Source organism: Helianthus annuus, chromosome 16 (assembly GCF_002127325.2).
Source record: "Helianthus annuus cultivar XRQ/B chromosome 16, HanXRQr2.0-SUNRISE, whole genome shotgun sequence".
Lineage (NCBI taxonomy): Eukaryota > Viridiplantae > Streptophyta > Magnoliopsida > Asterales > Asteraceae > Helianthus > Helianthus annuus.
This window is the reverse complement of record NC_035448.2, coordinates 120,125,194-120,143,981: the sequence shown is the minus strand read 5'-3', so window position 1 is coordinate 120,143,981 and position 18,788 is coordinate 120,125,194. Positions and strand designations below refer to the sequence as shown.

General features: G+C 36.3%; 1 long non-coding RNA gene across 1 annotated transcript; it reads right to left on the bottom strand.

Annotated features, from left to right (window-relative positions):
- Positions 1–1,281: 1,281 nt before the first annotated feature.
- LOC110918255 lies at positions 1,282–2,311 on the bottom strand. Its single transcript, XR_002581170.2, has 2 exons — positions 2,208–2,311; positions 1,282–1,538 (listed from the first exon to the last, which is right to left on the bottom strand). It is a non-coding gene; the product is annotated as an uncharacterized LOC110918255 (long non-coding RNA).
- Positions 2,312–18,788: the final 16,477 nt, after the last annotated feature.

Genomic DNA, 18,788 nt, shown 5'->3' with positions numbered 1-18,788 from the left:
TGCTTGTTTAACTTTAAGACAATGTTTAATATTTAATAAAACGAAACTCTTTGTATCAATGGTTTGAAACAATACTTCTGTTACAACACTCCCCGATGTTTCCGCCATGATTTGTTGTTTTATGTGGTCGATGTGTGACAGAGCCCTTCCTCGCACATCGTGGAAACTTAATCCCGACTGCCAGGCTCGAACCCGTGACCCCGGTCAGGAACCCTACCAAGATGGTAAACCTTACCACCCCTTACTTGCGTTAATAAGGATTAAACCTGAGGCTCATTTGAGAACTCAAACACTCTCCACCACTTGACCACAAGTTCATTGGCTAGCTTGCTTTAATTTTTGAATCTCAATATTATTTTCTCTTAAATAGATGGTATAATAATAAATTTGTGAAAAGTCTTAAAATGCATTTTAGCCGTTTAAAAATAGAAATCTTAATTAAGATCGACACACTTTAATCATCTAAAAGTGAACTTTAGCTAACCCATTAACAACTCACTCCAGGTTATAATTTTTTTTTTTACTAACAAAGGTGTTAGTTTGGTTTTGATTATAAATTAAAAAAATAACCGAAATTCTCATTTATAATTGAATTAGTCTAAGTACCCGTGTAATACACGGGTGGCTTTACACCAACTAAAAACATACAAATTCTAAACGTTTAATCGTTAAACTGTTATTTCGAAACCATAATATTTTAAGATTGTTGACAAAGTGCCAATACTACATCTCCCTAATGTTCGTTAGATATTAAGTTTTTCTTAACGAAATCTTCATGTTGTTTTCATGCCTTTTGGCGAATAAGACTTGAACCGGCAGTGTTGACATCTAAAATTATATTAACACATGAAAGTAGAGTCATAAATAACACACGCCGATACATGTTATCTTCTTAATCTTGTAAACAAAGATATTCGAAAATTTGTAATGACTGATGTAATTAGCTATAGATTGGAGAGATGCAATGATAAATTGGAGGAAAAAATATGAAATAGGGGAATTGTAGGCACCATTTTATTTGAAAGGATTTCAAAGGAATAGATGAAAAAGGAAACAGGAACTAAGTTAGGAAAAAAAAACGGTTTTATATTGGCAATAAGACCCATGATAAAAGGACAAATGGCAAAACACGGGTTGCTAAAAATAGCAATTTATACTTTAATGCGTAAATACTTTATTATAGGTTCGTTCGAATAGAAACATTAGCTTTAGAACCCGTGTATTATACGGGTAGTCTCAAAGTAATTATATTATTAAACAATGTTCACATAGAATTTTAAATGAAAACAAAACCTTCCATTACTTAGGTAAATATTAATTACAATGAACTAAAAAAGGAAATACGAAAAAAAATCACAAGTCCAAGATTTTCTTTATAGGCCACGTTTGTCTTATCCATTTGTCTTGGATCTTCTTGCTCTATATCATGATTACTCGGACTCGTTTTATTTATAAGTGCATAGAGGACATTAATTGTAGTGGTCAAAATAGGACAACTCACTTCAACATGGAAATTGAATCCCACCATCTGCAAATGACTAAGAGTGCCCGTTTTTATTAACTAATGAATTTGTTGAGCAGCCAAAAAGCATAACTTTATTGCATCTTCACTCAAACCTTGAGTCTAACAACTCCAATGAACAGTTTGAACTCCAACAAAACCACTTAACACTCAGTTCCCATCATTGCACGACAAATATCACACATGTTTTGTTTTTGACTGATTGTTAGTTTGTCGAATGAATATTTGAATTATTTTTTATGAATAAATATTAGAATTATTGGTTTTTATAATTCTCAGTTTTTAAGCACTTGTAAAATTGTTTTTTTAAATAAATATGTAGTCAAAATCATCAAATTTGTTTACCAAAAATGATAAAAACTTGTAGTCAAAAGTCCAAAACCAAAGGAACAAAAATCGTAGCCCAAAGTTAATGAAACTATTTAGCCCAAAAAATTAATAGTCTTTGTATTGGGGAGAGAGTTCAAAACATTGCCAAGCCTTTGCGCTTCCTCTTGTGCAAGCATAATTAATTTAATAGTCTTCTTAGTGAAGCGTTCATACTGTCGTGTCTTTTTATCTTTTTGATTTCTAATTAATACATTTATAAAAGTAAACGGGTCAAAACATGCAATTTTTTTTTCTTATGTAACGCATGTTTTACAGAAACAAAATTGTATATAAATAAGCTTAGAACCAAATTTACCTGGTATTTCGGAACAAAGAGGTATACACCACACTCCATGATGGAGAGTGTCTTGATCTTATGGGTAGTCCTGGCCATAAATACGTCACTTGAGACTGGATTTTAAGGGATTATTTAATAACTTTAAAATTAGAGCTTATAATCTAACAATTTTCATGAGGCAAACAAAACAACACATAAATGACAAATCATTTTTAAAAACAAAAACACTATCAAAAAACCACAATGGTCATTAGGGATGAGCATTTCCTGTACCGAATTATTTTCGGTACCGATTCGATACCCATTTTGACGTTTCGGTTCCGTACCGGTAAAATACTCAAACCGGTTACCGTACCAAACATTTTTGGTACCGTTATCCAGTTTTCCTAATTTCGGTACTGATACCATGCTCATCCCTACTCACGGTAATTGCCAATCTAAATCTATACTTAAGTATACTTTAATAATATTGGGTCTACTTTAGTAAGCTTGGGTCAATTGTTTAATAACAATCAAAATGGCATGTGAGATATGTAATAAAATTTAATAGAAACCATGTTTTTGCCATTTTGACAACTAACCAAAACATAAGCACAAAATATACAAAAAAAGATATTTACATGCCCACTGAAGAGTTGGTGCCGGCAATTTTGAAAACAAAATAATCAACTATTGATGCATAGTAGTCTTAGATGTTATTTATATATAACAAAGATGGGAAAATGGGCAGGCTAGGCATGTTTGGTAAGAATAAGAAAGAACCACTGTCACATTAAGCTGTAACTTTTTCACACGGATCCTGTGAGTTTGACTTAAAATATCAAACATCAAGTGTTCTGTATTACCTTTTAATAGAAAATGCACAAAACCAACCACTAAAATGAACTGAATAACATCATAAACGCATTCATATTGTAAACATCAAGTGTTATATCCTATCTTTTGTAACCATATTCACTTAGTATCTCAAACAATCCTTCAATTAAGTGTATTAAAAGGTCAACCCGCCAACCCTTTTAACTCATTAATAACCCGCCAACCCTTTTAACTCATTAATAAACCGCCAACCCATTTACACCCTTTTAAGTCATTTTCAAAAACGGATTACATGATTTTAATTTTGTTCCGGTTAAGATTGACGTTTTTGACACTAATAAGAAAATGAGTCGTGCTCAGGCTCATCAATTCAACAGAGCATGGCTTCTGCTCGTACATGTGTTCTGCTTGATCCAGCCCGCTAAATGGCTAAATGAGTATGAAAGTCATGCTTAACAACTCATTTAATCTATGTTCAATGACTTAAATAATGTATACCGATAGACTGGACCACCAAATACTAAGAGATGAAAAGGAAACACTCACGATTATCAATTGCATCAACTGTACTTGTCCTTTAAATCTTCTCTAGCAAATATCATGAACAAAACACCATCATGGAACAAAACAAGAGTTGAGCCACGTAGTCCAAATAACCTCTTACATCTTCTCCCTGTCACCGTCAACCCTAACAACACTATCAAAGAACAAAACAACTTCAAATCAAAATCTGATAAAAAAACAATAACATCTGACAACAATATATCAAATGCATATATTAATAAGAACCTGACATAAAATGAGTGTTATGATGTTAAAGGAGTTGAATGCGAAGAAAACTCAGACGAAGGAGATGATGCTTCGACCAATTAACCGCCATGGATCCTGGTGCTTTCTCTGAAGACCCGAATCTTCTACTAATAATGTACTCTCTAATGTGTTGTCAAAAGCACTCACTGGACATAAGCATCTTGCTGACTTGCTCCAATTTAAATTCGCATATTTTTAAGACATTAGCCAAGCAAGTTAGCCTACACAATGTTCATACATAACTGAACCGGACCAGACCTGGAATCACCGGATCCGGTTCCACCTATACCCGGTCAAAACTGGACCCGAACTGGCAAAACCCGAAAAAATCACAAATAGACTTCATTTTCTAAGCAAGTTAGCCTACACAATGTTCATACATAACCGAACCAGACCTGACCTAGAATCACCGGATCCGGTTCCACCTATACCCGATCAAAACTGGACCCGACCAAACCAGCATGAATATATCAATGTCAAACCTTGTGAGATTAACAAAAATCATCAACAAATTTTAATATCAGGCCAACAAAGTACACTTCATAACTAAAAGATGCGGATACACTATAAAGTGATTTGACTTTAGGGTTCCATAAGGAAAACTACAGAAACTCGTAAAATTTCAGAATCAATCAGGTTCAAAGCAAAAACCAACAATAAAACATCACTAACTACATTAATTTTACAATCCAATTTGTTTATTTAGTGGGTGTTTGGGATTCCTTATTTTCATCAACTTATAGCCTATTAACTTTTTGAAAAGTTAAAAAGGACTTCTAACTTGTTCGGGATTGCATGTGATGTGAGTGAAGAAGTTAATAAGTCACAAAACGAATGAAGATTGTATTCATTAATTGTATTTAAGATTTCAAGTAATCAAACAAATGTAGCCCACATCTCAAATCAAATCACCAAAACGAATGAAGAAACGACGCCTACACATAACACACATGATGAAAATCTCGAAGCAAAAGCATCAAATTACACATGCAGGTTAGTTCGCTTAAGTTTTAGTATATAAACACTACTAATTCATTTTATTAAAAAAACATATTATTATCAATTCATATAATAAGAATTGACCCACTGGTAAGTAAATGGGGTGTTTAGATATGTGTACTTAAATAGACTAACGCAACCTAAAATAACAGAATCACCTATTTGCCCAAATCTCATCCTTATTATCGATAAAAGTGAAACTATTAACAATTTATGCCAAACACCCCTAAATCAAATTATAACACCCATTTTGTCACCTACTGTGTTATATCGTCTTGTTTAAGTTGTAATGAACTACAGAGTAAAACTTGAAAATATGCATGTAAATAAACACCCAAATAATATACATGCCATATAGTCAAAGTGCAAAAAACTAAGTTGGACAGCAAAACCTGAGACAAAAGTGCTTCAAGTTTCCCACTGTTCATCAAAGATGGGAAAAAGTCACCATGTCCTGGTGGGTTCCTTTAAATCAAACAGATCCACATATTAATATTTGAACAACTAACTCATACAAAATGTTGTCCATTCAAATCATGTGCCAAATGGGAGGCTTCATGAACACAACCATAGAGACAAACAGTTATTGCATTGAAGTAACAAAAAGAAAAATATTGGATTTTGAATTACCATCCATCCTTGCCAGTTTTCCCTTTATATGTAAATAGCAAATGTCTGTAATAGTCACCTTTTATGTATCTTCATGTGTGTTGAATGAGTTCATTCATTACATGTCTTTGGGTTCAATCAGTCTGCATGAACAACCAAACCAATAATTACTCTCTTTTTCTAAATTTAACGCTCGTGAGGTTGTTCAGAATTTAATTCTCGAACATCCCTTGTCCAGTTTCTTTGTTTTTTTGACATCTGGTTATCCATATGTTTGACAACTGAATATGCAAAGTAGCACAAAGATTGATTATTGACCGGTTCCAATTAGAAAAAAATAAACATAAATTTGTCATACTCGACATTACAGGACTGTGATAATACCCTAAAAACAATCATAAATCTGATCACCTTTTTGGGATTGTTTCAATGAAAAACTTATCCGCATCACCAAGCACCTTCAATCACATCTAAAATATACTCAATTTCATATGAATCATCATAACAGCTTCATAAACATATAAACATTAATCATATAAATGCAAAATATAATAAGAAAAACGGAGTAAAAAATCGAGTAAAATAAGTAAATACCCATGAGCATGAGCTGCTCTAATGGCTTAATTGACTTGGGGATCAGTGGAACACTATTCAAAAAAATTGTGATGTCTCTGAATTCAAAGTCGAGCTACGTACATACAAAGTTAAACAAAAAATCAGTCGATTTAAAAACAAAAACCATTATGTGAAGCATACATGATTTTGAGCAAAAAATAAAAAAAATATCAAAAACTATTGAAGCTAAACATAAGTGAACATCATTCGGCTAACGGATCTTACACGACATGAGATGTGACAAATAATAAATCTTTTGCCAATCTAACCAAATGTTCCCACCCAATATTTTCAATCTAGAATAAGCATCAATTAATAAAAAGTTAGTCAATGAAACTAATTTGCTATGCATACATGCTGTCACCAGCTAATTACCTCAGCGTAAACGGCAACAGGAGAAAAGATAATGTCAGGGCCATCTTCATACTGTCATGAGCAATATGAATTAAGACTTCAACAAACTATGCAATAGAGACTCTAATATTTATACATTTATAAACACTAAAGTAGAAAAATTAACATCAATTTTAAATAATATTCAGTAGCGTAGATTTCATAATCATATATAACACATCAGTTATTTATAAAACACAAAAGAAATGGATAAAAGATAAGTAAGCATTTTGCCTCATAACCCATTTTGACCCGTTACTAAACCCATCCAACACACTTAGTTTGCCACCTCTAACGGTTGCTTAAACTATTATATGTATTTGACACTATTAAATGCAAAGAATATTTTGTTAAACTATTAAATGTATTTGACATTAACAATCCATTTAAATCAATGTATCTGTTTTAGTTTCATAATTCATCTAACACACGTCCACTCAAAGGAAAACAATATAAAGCATATAACTAACTAATACCTTTAATAACCTCTCTCGGTTTCTTAAATCTGAGATCAATAGTTTTTCAGAATTTGTTTCGACCTTCCCCCCCCCCTCTTTTTCTCGCTTCTCTTCAAGCTGATACAAAAAAAATATCCAGAGCATTTTCTTCAGAGATCCGACTTGAAAAATTAAAAATGTTTTTTTTTTTTTTTTTTTTGCATTGAATGAAGGTTGGATTAATACCTCGGTCAATATCATAACCATGTCAAATTTTGAAACTAAATTTTATAAACATGAACTTAATTTCAAAAATTATGTCAAGAAATTCACAGAACCATGTCAATATTGAAACTAAATTTGCAACCCTTTTGACATCCAAAATCAAAATTTACCCACTATCCTAAATCGAAAATACTAATCACTTTTACAGACAAAAACATGTAGAATCGGAAAGAAAAAAATAAACCACATCAATTAATTGAATCAATTGCGATAAGAACACACATATCTTCATAAAAAATAACTTTATCAAAACCAATTCTCAAGAAATCCACATCGTGAACTCAAGAAACACTTACCTCAACAACATCTTCCTCTCTACCATCATCAAAAGCTTCATCGTTGCTGACAACCAATGGTTTGAATTAGGATAAAATAGAAAAAATAACAATCAGCCTTCAAAAAGAAACAATCGAATAAATAAGTTTAAGAATTTGGGTTTGTTAACATGGCTTAAAACTTAAAGATAACACAAAGGAAGATGATGCATCAATGATATGCAACAAAAGATTGAAACTTCATTAATGCAAATTGGAAAGAAGATTTGATTACCTGATGTGTCCATGAATCGATTGCTGCCAAATAAATTCCATTATACTGCAATCGAAAATCTGAAATAAGAATCCCAGATTCTCAAAGAAAATCGATGTTCCTTTTGATTCAGGTAAATAAGTTTCAGAATGATATGGAGCCAGTGATTTTAGGGTTTGGCACAGGACGATGGAGATTTCATTAGGGTTTGGCAAAGAACGATGGAGATTTCATATTTTTAGAAACCTTGAATTGATTGAATTTTTAGAAATTATGTGTATTGAAGAGCATTGAATACGAATTAAAGAGGAAGGAGAATAGATGAAATTAGAATGCCGCCCAAAATCACAATTCTCTGGCCAAAGAGAATAGCCACATCAAAGTCAAAAAGTCAACCATTATTTTGCTTTAGTATAAGAGATAGATGAGTAACATGTAGGTAAAACATCCTCCATAAAATCGCATTAGCTCATTTCAACATCTCCCAGAGTGCCTCACGTGCTTTTTTAAACCAAGGTCTTGACAATGTTGAAATTATTCTTTTTAAGTTACATTTCCATCGGTTTCATGTTGTAGTTGTTTACAATACAAGGAAACATAATATTCTTATAAACCTAATCTTGTTAGCAGTTGGTCAAAATAATATTGTTATAAATCTTACTTTGTGAATTTTTTTCACAAGTAATTGCTGGTACCATTGCTAAAAGATTATGAAAGAGGTTAATGAACTCAATGAGGTTTCGAGTTTATATTCAAACATTTGTCGGTTTTTTTATGTTTGATATTTAGGCTTAAGTTGACATTAATCAGATATATGTTTGCAAACATTTAGAATATGTTTGGATAATTAATCAAACTTTTGATTGAAGTGATGACATTATATTTTTACATTCTATAGTTTTATTTTAATTATAACTACACACATCTATCGCCATAATCTACTGAAAACCCCACAACCGCCACCACCTCCAACTCCAACACCAACACCCACCACCAACCCCGTCACACACCACCGTCTCCACGAACACTGGCGATGCGAACAAAATACTAAACAATCAAAACTCAAATTATATAACCATACAAATTCAAAGTGGATGTACATTAGCTTTTGTCTTGGTATGGTTATTTTGGGTGGTGTATAACAACCCTGAACCGACACCCTTGATAATTTTTCCGATACCCTAAAAATATTTAAAATATCCCAAAATGTCTTTAAATATACCCTGTATGTAAAAACCGAGCTCGAAATAGATCATAACATTAAAAATAAATTAAAAACAACAAAAATCAAGTTCAGGCATGCCGCGTAGACCCACCCCAACATTTACGCGGGCGGTGTAAGGATCAGAACTTGACCCCGTTTGATTTCTTTAGTTCAGGCGGGCCGCGAAAGGTCTCACTTAACCTTTACGCGGGCCGCGAGAGCTTAAAACCCGGCACGACCCTGGGCCGCCACGTGGCCCAACACTTGTCGACCCTACCTGATGACCCGGATCACCTACGTTGTTGACCAGCGTTGACGCGGGCCGCGTAAGTCCCTGTTGTGTTTTACACGGGCCGCGAGAAACCCGAAAAAACAACCATATAAATAGAAGGCATCAGCTTTCATTTTACGTCGCTCACAATTCAATCTCAAATCACAATTTCTGTAGGAAAGTTATAATACTCGGGTATTATACCCCCCTAAATAGCGAGGTTCTGCTCCGGCGTAAGTATTATAACCCCTGGATACGTATTAGATACTCTGCCCGATTGATCTAGGGTTCCGTAACGGCTGTCGTGGTTCTGCCCAATGTAGTCGTTGGAATGCCATCTCGGGGAGGGTATTACTAATGTTAAAGTGGGTTATTATACTAGCACACGTGCATTTGTGTAATTTATAAATTATTCCCAGGACATCCTTACAGAAAACCCTAAAACAGCAATGTGAGTGGATCCAATTTTTGTAAATCTTTTTGTTAACTGTTTTTACAAAACCTTAAATATCTTTCCATGCGAACCACAGTTATTGAGTATTTGTAAGAATACAATTACAGTCGGTAAATTTGGGGTTTTGTATACAAAATTTATTACCACCTGGTAAAGGAGTAACATGACCATAAGTCGGAACGACATTACCGTGTGGTGGTAATTGATATAACTTGGAAACAAATGTAATTGCGAATGCGCCCTCAATACTGTTCACTGTGACTTTTTATTTAAACTTGATTAAACTGGGATTCACTCACCAGTATTTCCCACTGACAAAATGTTTTTAAAACGCGTTTCAGGTAACAATATATGAAAGCCAAATAGAAGCCAACTGGACAGCACTGAAGGTTTGGAAAAGTGGCAATAAAGTTACCTAAGAATAAAATAGACGTTTTTATTAAATAAAATAGGATTTATTCCTATGAGATGTGTGTACTGAAAACTTGGGTTTTACCCATGTGTTTAATGTTATGGAAATGTGGTATTTTACTCTGATAAAATATTTCCTAACTACGGTCCTGATGAAAATTTCCGCTACCAAATTGGTTAATAACGTGATACCACCGAAACTGGCTCGCGGCCGCCCGTTCCCGGGGGTTAGGGATCGGGGGCTGTGACATGGTGCCACCAATAGGTGGATGCCATGTCATCCTTTGGTTTTTTTTTATATTACAATTTTAGGTAAGTGCTATGATGGAAAGAGCCTTGTATCCTAGACGCTTGCACGCGAGTTCGAATCTCTTTTCAACGATTTTCCAGTCTTTTATTTTATGGCAAAACAAAATATTTGCAAGTATCAAACCCAGGTATATTCTGACGAGTAACCAAAACCAAGTTGTAACCGCTTAAGGTTTGTGGGCTTTTTTTTATAGCTAAACCTTCGTTTAGTATAAATTTGTAGGATTTCCAAAACATAGTTTTATTAACATAATCATGCTTTTTTTAATTACATTATTTTAATAAATACATTTTACAGGAAATTCTATGGATGTTTTATAAACCATAACAATGCATTATTTCTTTAATAACTTTTTTAAAGAACTATTTTTTTTCCAAATAAAAAACCTTACGCGTTACATACCATCCGCTGTAAATTTCCTTCTTGGTTTTCAATCAATATAACATAACCAGCATCAACCGAAACCCTGCAAAGTATGTGCAATCGAACGATATCATGACCTAAGGCAATGAAAAATGTGAATCCCAATGTTAAACCTTCTGATGGGGATTGGAATGCTGCCAAAAATAAACGCAAGGCTATTGAGGAACAAAAATTTCTTTCTAACACTAATGAACCTAACAGCTAAAGTTGCTCAACCTAAGGCAACAAACACGTTTGTTAAACTGAAACAAATTTGGAAACCCAAATGCGAAGCAGCAACATTTACACCCTTTACTCGTTCGTCACTTCGTTTTCTTTCGCCCAAATTTACAAATTAACTCTTTATTTCTAATTAAAGTCGTATTATACATATTTACACAAATATAACTTGGTGTGCGCTGATACCTTCACGTGTGACTCGACAAAAGAAATCTCCTCGATACATGTGCCACCTGGATCTGACCCGCGTTGACAGAGCTTTGACCGCCGTCTCTGTCTCCAACCAAACACCACAGCCACAAACGACACAAACTCGTCAGATCGAAGCTTGAACAGAGTTAAGAAAGTTAGGAATCAACGGCCTAATCGTTTTTTTTTTCTGTTTTTTTAGGATTTTTCTTAATTTTCAGCTTCTGCAGAACTCAGCACGGGCCGTGCCCGCTGAACACGCCCCATGCCCAATCTTTGGTACTAGGAATCCTGTTTTAAGTCAGACAGTAGCTGAACACGGGGTCGTGCCCAATCAACACGCCCCGTGCCCAAGTATCAGATCTTGAAAACAGAACCGTAAGATCCCGACGGTTGGTAATTTTTGACATAAACATGAGCGATACTGATTTTTTTTACTATCAGACCTCTTATGGTACGTGGTGTCAAATATGCGGTGGCAATCATGAAGATTTAGAATGTTATTTTTTAAATTACAAGCCCCACTATATAGACTTATTGTTTTCCTGTAGCCTTAAGAGGGGCGAAAGTAAAAATAATCCTTATCTCTCCCTCGAATGCTCTCAATCGAACCTTCTAGGAGAAATGATTCTTGATGAATTATTTCAAATGGAACATCTAATTCTTAATTGGGTAAAATAACTTGAGAAGGATATCATTAATTCATCTCAAGACGATACCCCAAGAAGAATTATTGAGACCGCATTCGGATAAAAACAACTTCGTTGTTCCCGAAACTACCTCTAACTCTCCTGAAGACTTGAACGATAGACGTCCCTGTGTCGATTGTGCCGTCAAGGACTCTCCATCGACTTCCGTTGATGCATACATAGACCCGAGCGATTCGGCACACACCTTCTTTAACGAGAGCCCGGGAAAGGGTTGGACTTGTCCACCTACATTTAGCATAGGAATCACCCTCACCGATAACCTCTTGCGTTCTCATCTAAATCTAGAGGAATTAAGGTATCTCAGACACTTCGGTGTTGTTCCGTCTAGTAAGGAACCACCCGATCCGGATAAACTCCTTAAAAATAGACAAAACTTCATAGACAGCCTCTAGACACGGGGCCGTGTCCAGGTCAGCAAGCCCCCGTGTCCGCCAAAAGATTCCCGTCTGACCTGTGGTCAGAATACGGACAAAATGTGTCAAGATCTTATCTGCACACGGGGCCGTGTCCAGCCGACACGAGGCCGTGTGCAGCGTGCTATCGTTTTCTATAAAGGCAGCAAGATTCCTACACATTTGGACCACTCCAAAGACAAAGATCTGGTGAGATCTTCACACATACCATCCTAGGTATATTCTAAAGAAGGATCTCAACAACCATCTTGTCTTTTCTACTTTTGTCCATTGCCTTCTTCTTCAATTTTTCCTCAACACCTCCATTGGAGCTTGAAATCACCATGGTTCCAGGCTTTATTGTGATGTTTGTTAGGTTTTTATTCAAGGAATCTTGTTAAAAATAAGTTCGACAACATTGTTTTAAGTTATTCCTGCTTAAAAATGCTTTAAAAATCAGAAAAATAATTTGAAACTCTAAGATTGAACTCTTTTCGGTCTGTTTTCTCATAATGGTGAGCAGAACTAGCGGAACATCTTCATCGCACTCCACGAACAACCGACAACGGAGAAGGTCATCAACGGTAGAAGACTCTCTTGTAAACTACGTTTACGCTTTAAGAGAGGCCATTGATGAGATGATGGGAGTAGAAGAAGCATTGGTCGACCGTATCAATCACTTAACAGTGGGACTAGAAGGATGTCTTTGAGAGGTCAACCTTCTGCACCAAAGGTTGAACATTCTCGCTTCTCCTCCTTTTGTACCAATCATCAACCAAAGGGCATGGAATGTGGTACCGGAAGTCATCATACCGGCCGAGTGGTACACCATTCACCCGGAGCCCCCTCGAGACATACTACAAGGGGTTCCGGTTGGTGTCACTCCCCCTCCACAAGATGTTGAGGAAAATGAGCCCGCCTTCTTCCTCCCAAGAGAGATAAAAGAATGGCTTTAACAACGTCTAGGGGACACCCCTCGGTTCAGAGTTCTACAAAGCCTTTAAATACCGGAAAGTTATTTCCGGAATTTTGATTCCTAATGTAAGAGTAGAACTCCTTAGGATGATTTTAAGTATCACTTGACCTATTTTAGGACTTTTTAGTTTTTTTTTTATTATTTTTCTTCTTTGTTTTTAATTTTCTAGGACCCTATGTAATGTGTTATTTTTAGTGGAATGATGGTTTGAATTAAATTGGTGTTTAGATGATGCTGAAGGATACTAAGGGAAACTTGAACCAACACCCCATGCACAAAAACAGAGCCTCCCGACAATTTTTCTTCGTTACAACAAGTTCGGCACGGGCCGTGCCCAGCCAACACGGCCCCGTGCTGAACAATCTGCAGAAAATCGCCCAGTTCAGGTAACTGGACATGGGGCGTGTTCGCTGAACACGCCCCCGTGCCCAGGCTTTTGTTACTTTCTTATAATTTCTGTTACTGGCAACCTGAACACGGGGTCGTGCCTGGACACCACGGGGCCGTGTCCAGATGCCCAGTAACATTAAATTTTGTTTTTAACACACCTTTTACACATTTAATCAACCTAAAAACTTATTTTTTGGGACACATTGAGTACAATGTGTAATTTAAATGTGGGGGTATTGGATGCTAAAACCTTGAATTTTGCAAGTCCTAATTACAAGCCTTACACAAAACTCTATTGGAACCGCTAAACACCCCAATTTTTTTCAAAAAACTTTTTAATTTTTTTTTACTTGTCTTGGTTTAATTTGGGAATTACAAGTTCTAAAAAGGTTATATTTTTATAAATTTACAACCGATAGCGTCGTAATAAAAAGAACCAACATAAGAAAATTATGAAACGGCATGACAAATCTAGTTAAAATTTGATTATATATACTTGATCACATAAAAACTCATTCCCACAAAAAAAATGAGTTTTGAGCCTTTATTGAGCATACAAATACACATATTTAAACTAAATGCTCATTTTTCGTTTCATGTGTGAATAGCCACTTGGTTCTTACGACTCTAGAACTTGCCATGACGATACATTCCCGGTCCTTACCAACTTAAACCCAAGTAAGTAAATGATGGAGGCATTAGGACTAACCCTTTTTCTTTCTACACCATTATTTTTTTTTACCACCTACCCAAAATCTCCCTAGTTAACCCCTTTGAGCCTAAACCTTTTCATTTCTAAACCCACAAAACAAACGCCCTTTACCCACCAAAACCCTTTTTATTTTAAACCCTTTATTTTAGTAAAAAAACTCGGTTTTTTATATGACAATCCTTAGCAAAAAAAATGATGAAGCCAAGAAATAAACAAACAAGTTCATCAAAAAGAACTTTGTTTGAAGAATTGCTTCATTAGAATAAAAAAGTATTAAAAATAAAAAGTCTTACCAAAACCGATGCTTTTTACGCCTTTTGCCCTTTTCTACTAACCACTAACCCAACCACCTACCTTTAACCCAAGCCTAACCCTTCCCCCAAAAGTCCTCTTGATATTTACAAAGGTGTATAGTTAAAAAGGAGGAGGATTGATTGCTTGCTTGGCAAGCTTATGGTAGAAGTAAGTTCCATGCCGCTCTCGAGTGTTTCACAAAAATACATCTTCAGCCGAGTGTTGAGTGATCTCCCATGAGGTATGTGAACTTGTATATAAATGGAATTTTAAAGAGGCATGTTATGCCCAAATAAGTAATTTATCTTATGTAATGTTCTAAATAAATCACGACAAATAAGATTATAAATAACATAAAAGTAAAACCTAATAAAAATCTTGGAATCACGACACTCAAGACAAGCCCCAAAAACCTTCTCTTCTACCCGTTCCATTTGGGAGTGTAAGCCACATTATAAAGAGTTTTGCTCGAGGACAAGCAAAGATTCAAGTGTGGGGGTATTTGATGTGTGCAAAATGCAACATATAAATTACATCAAATGTGGCATAAAACTAACCCTTTTTTAGTACTAATGTTGGAAAAAGTGTGCTTTTGTCTTCCTTTTATATTTTCAGGGTTAAATGAGCTTAATTGAACAAGAGAAGCAAAAATGCAGCCAAATCTAACAATAATACAAGAAAAGGAATAAACGTGGCATGCCCGACCTCTCGACAACATCTTCCCAAGCAAAAACAAAAGAACAGAAGGCTGAACACGCCCCGTGCTCATTGTGCACGGGGGCGTGCCCAAGTGTCTGCAGAAAAGACAAAGTTGTAGAAGCTTCTATCACCCACTACGGGGGCGTGCCCAGCGGACACGGGGCCGTGGTCAACGCTAAGATTCGCAGAATCCAAACAAATCTTGATAGTACAGATACGCTTCTGCACATGGGGCCGTGCCCAGCGGATACGGGGGCGTGGTCAACTAATGCAGTCAAACTGCATTTAATGAAGAAAGAGAAGATGGGTGGACACGGGGCCGTGTCCGGGCTTCTGTGCAGGCTATAAATAGGGGTGTTTGGCTCACTTGCAACTCATCCCTTGGCAAGTCACCTCTCTCACACTTCACCCACCCACCACCACCATCACAACCCACATCCATCATCCATCATAGAGTGTGTGTAGTAGTCTCGGGATCCAAGATTGATAGTAAGAGTTCTTGACAATCAAAGGCCATGTTTGCCAAAGTCCATCACTTGGTGAAGACAAGCATTTAGTGTAATACTTTTTATTTTTAATTTTTTCGCACTTTTTATTTGGTTATGTATTAATGACTTTAATAACTAGTTTCTTATGTTGAAGGTGAAACTTCCTTATCATTTGTCCATGGTGTCTTGGCGTTATTTTACTGTCTATATAAAATAAAAGATTTACACCATTCATATCTCCACAGTCTATATGGAGATATGTTGGCTACCTGGTCGGGGGTTAAGAGAATGGTTTGGTAAGAGTCTTCCCTTGTTCAGTGTATAGATCATGCAAGGACCTGGGTCAAGCTTACTAGGACCTTCTTCAATACCCACTGGTATTGGATGGCGGGGGTTCGAATTTCTTGATCCCCTCATATGTAAACCACTATTAAAACATTAACCCGGCTACTTAGGATTGTATCCCTGCTGACTCAAACTACTTAGCCGATGGTAACGTCACCTTCAAAAGAGGGGCCTACCACATTACTCATTAAGAACTTAATTAATTATCTTTAAATTATCCAACCCTTTAGGATTGTATCCTTGCTGACTCAAACTACTGGGTTGAGGGTAACGTCACCTTCAAAAGAGGGGCGCACTACTATAACTAAGATAATCTCTTAAAAAGTGCAAAAGTGCGGAAATGATCAAAGGCTACACTAAAGGCGAGTCGGATCCAAGTGATTCATCTTGTCTATCTGTTATTTTTATTTTTATTTTCAGCATTTTTAGTTTTTATTTTCTAGTTTAAAACCTTTTTTTCTAAATTTTTGATTTGATTAGACGTTGAGAATAAACCGATACTAAAAGCTCTTGTGTCCTTGGACGACCTCGGTATCTTACCAACGCTATACTACGCTCACGATGGGTGCACTTGCCCATATGTGTGTTTAGTGTTAGTAAAATATCGTGTTTTATAAATTTAAAACTTGACTAAAGTGTAAAAAGGGCTAAACATATACATAAAAATATATAACACCACACATGCACCAGTCTGACATGCGCGCAAGTTAAAGCCGAGCATCAAAAGCCATCAGGTTTGCTTCAACAGCCTGAACTGCCCACTTGGAAGTGGAAAATGGTAACTATGGATTTAATCACTAAGTTACCAAGGACGAAGCGTGGGAATGACACGATTTGGGTTATAGTAGACAGGTTAACCAAGTCAGCTCACTTCTTACCTATTAAAGAAACGCACAGCTCCGATAAGCTAGCTCAGCTGTACGTGTATAAGATTGTATCTCTCCACGGAGTGCCAGTGTCTATTATCTCTGATAGGGATACAAGATACACATCGCACTTTTGGAAAAGCTTTCAGCAATCATTAGGCACTCGTTTAAACTTCCGCACTGCTTATCATCCTCAGACGGATGGCCAAAGCCAGCGTACAATTCAAATGCTTGAGGATATGCTCAGGGCTTGTGTTATAGACTTGGGTGGAAGTTGGGATGACCATCTTTCTTTGGTTGAATTTTCATATAATAATAGTTATCATTCGAGTATTCAAGTCGCGCCTTTTGAGGCTTTGTATGGAAGAAAATGCAGAACACCGGTTTGTTTGGCGGAAGTTGGAGATGTCCAACTGTCAGGACCTGATATAGTCCTGGAAACGACAGACAAGATTGTTCAGATCCGCGATCGTCTCAAAACTGCCATGGATAGGCAGAAAAGCTATGCTGATATGAGGCGTAAACCTCTAAAATTTGAAGTTGGTGATAAGGTACTACTCAAAGTATCACCCTGGAAAGGGGTGATGCATTTTGGCAAAAAGGGCAAGTTGAGCCCAAGATACATAGGACCATTCGAGATCATCGAATGTGTCGGAACTGTAGCTTACAAGCTAAATCTTTCGGAAGAGCTTAGCGGAATTCATAATGTATTCCACATTTGCAATCTGAAGAAATGTTTAGCTGATGAATCGCTAGCAATATCGCACAAGGATGTGCAGATTGACGAGAGTTTGAAGTTCATTGAAAAACCTTTGTCGATCGAGGATCGACAGGTTAAGAAGCTTCGAAAGAAGCATGTGCCAATCGTCAAAGTGAAATGGGATGCCCGTAGAGGCCCAGAATACACGTGGGAGGTTGAATCCACAATGAAACAGAAATACCCTCATTTATTTCAGTAAGAGTAAACTACCATTTTGGTCTCTGTGGTTTGGGCACTTTTGCCATTTTAGTCCAAATCTCAAACTTTTTAAATCTGGGTCCCTGTGGTTTCACTTTTGTTGCCATTTTAGTCCAAAATCCAAAATTTCCCCATTTTGACTGTTACAACATATCTATTTTGTCTTTTTGTTCAGGGCATTTTGGTCATTTAAAATTAGTATAACATACCCCTCTGTCTCTCTCTTCTCTATCTCTCAGATCTTCATCTTCTTCTCTCCCTCTCTCAGATCTTCACAAAACCCAGATATTACCCACTGCATCACTCTCAACAACCGCACAATCTCACATATCATCTTCATCTTCATCTTCTCGCATCCAACACACACTAACTCAAAGAATCCACATCCCCCCTCATATTTACAAACACCCAGCAACAATTCTCCTAGAACTCTGCACTTCACTCCAAGAACTTCACCGAATCATCCCTCTAATCATCAAAAACGGTCTTTATCAAGAACACCTCTTTCAAACAAAGATTGTGAGCTTGTTCTACAAATATAACAGCTTAACCGAAGCCACCCGTGTTTTCGAACCAATTAAAGACAAAAACGTTGCTCTTTATCACACAACGCTTAAAGGGTATGCTCAGAATTCTTCTATTTCTGATGAGTTTTCGTTCTTTTGTCGTATGGTTGAAGATGGTGTGCAGCCTGTAGTGTATAACTTCACGTATTTGTTGAAGGGTTTGCTCCGACACCACTTGCAACAGAAGTGTGTGTTTTTGGGTGTTTGTGGTTTGCTCCGACACCACTGCC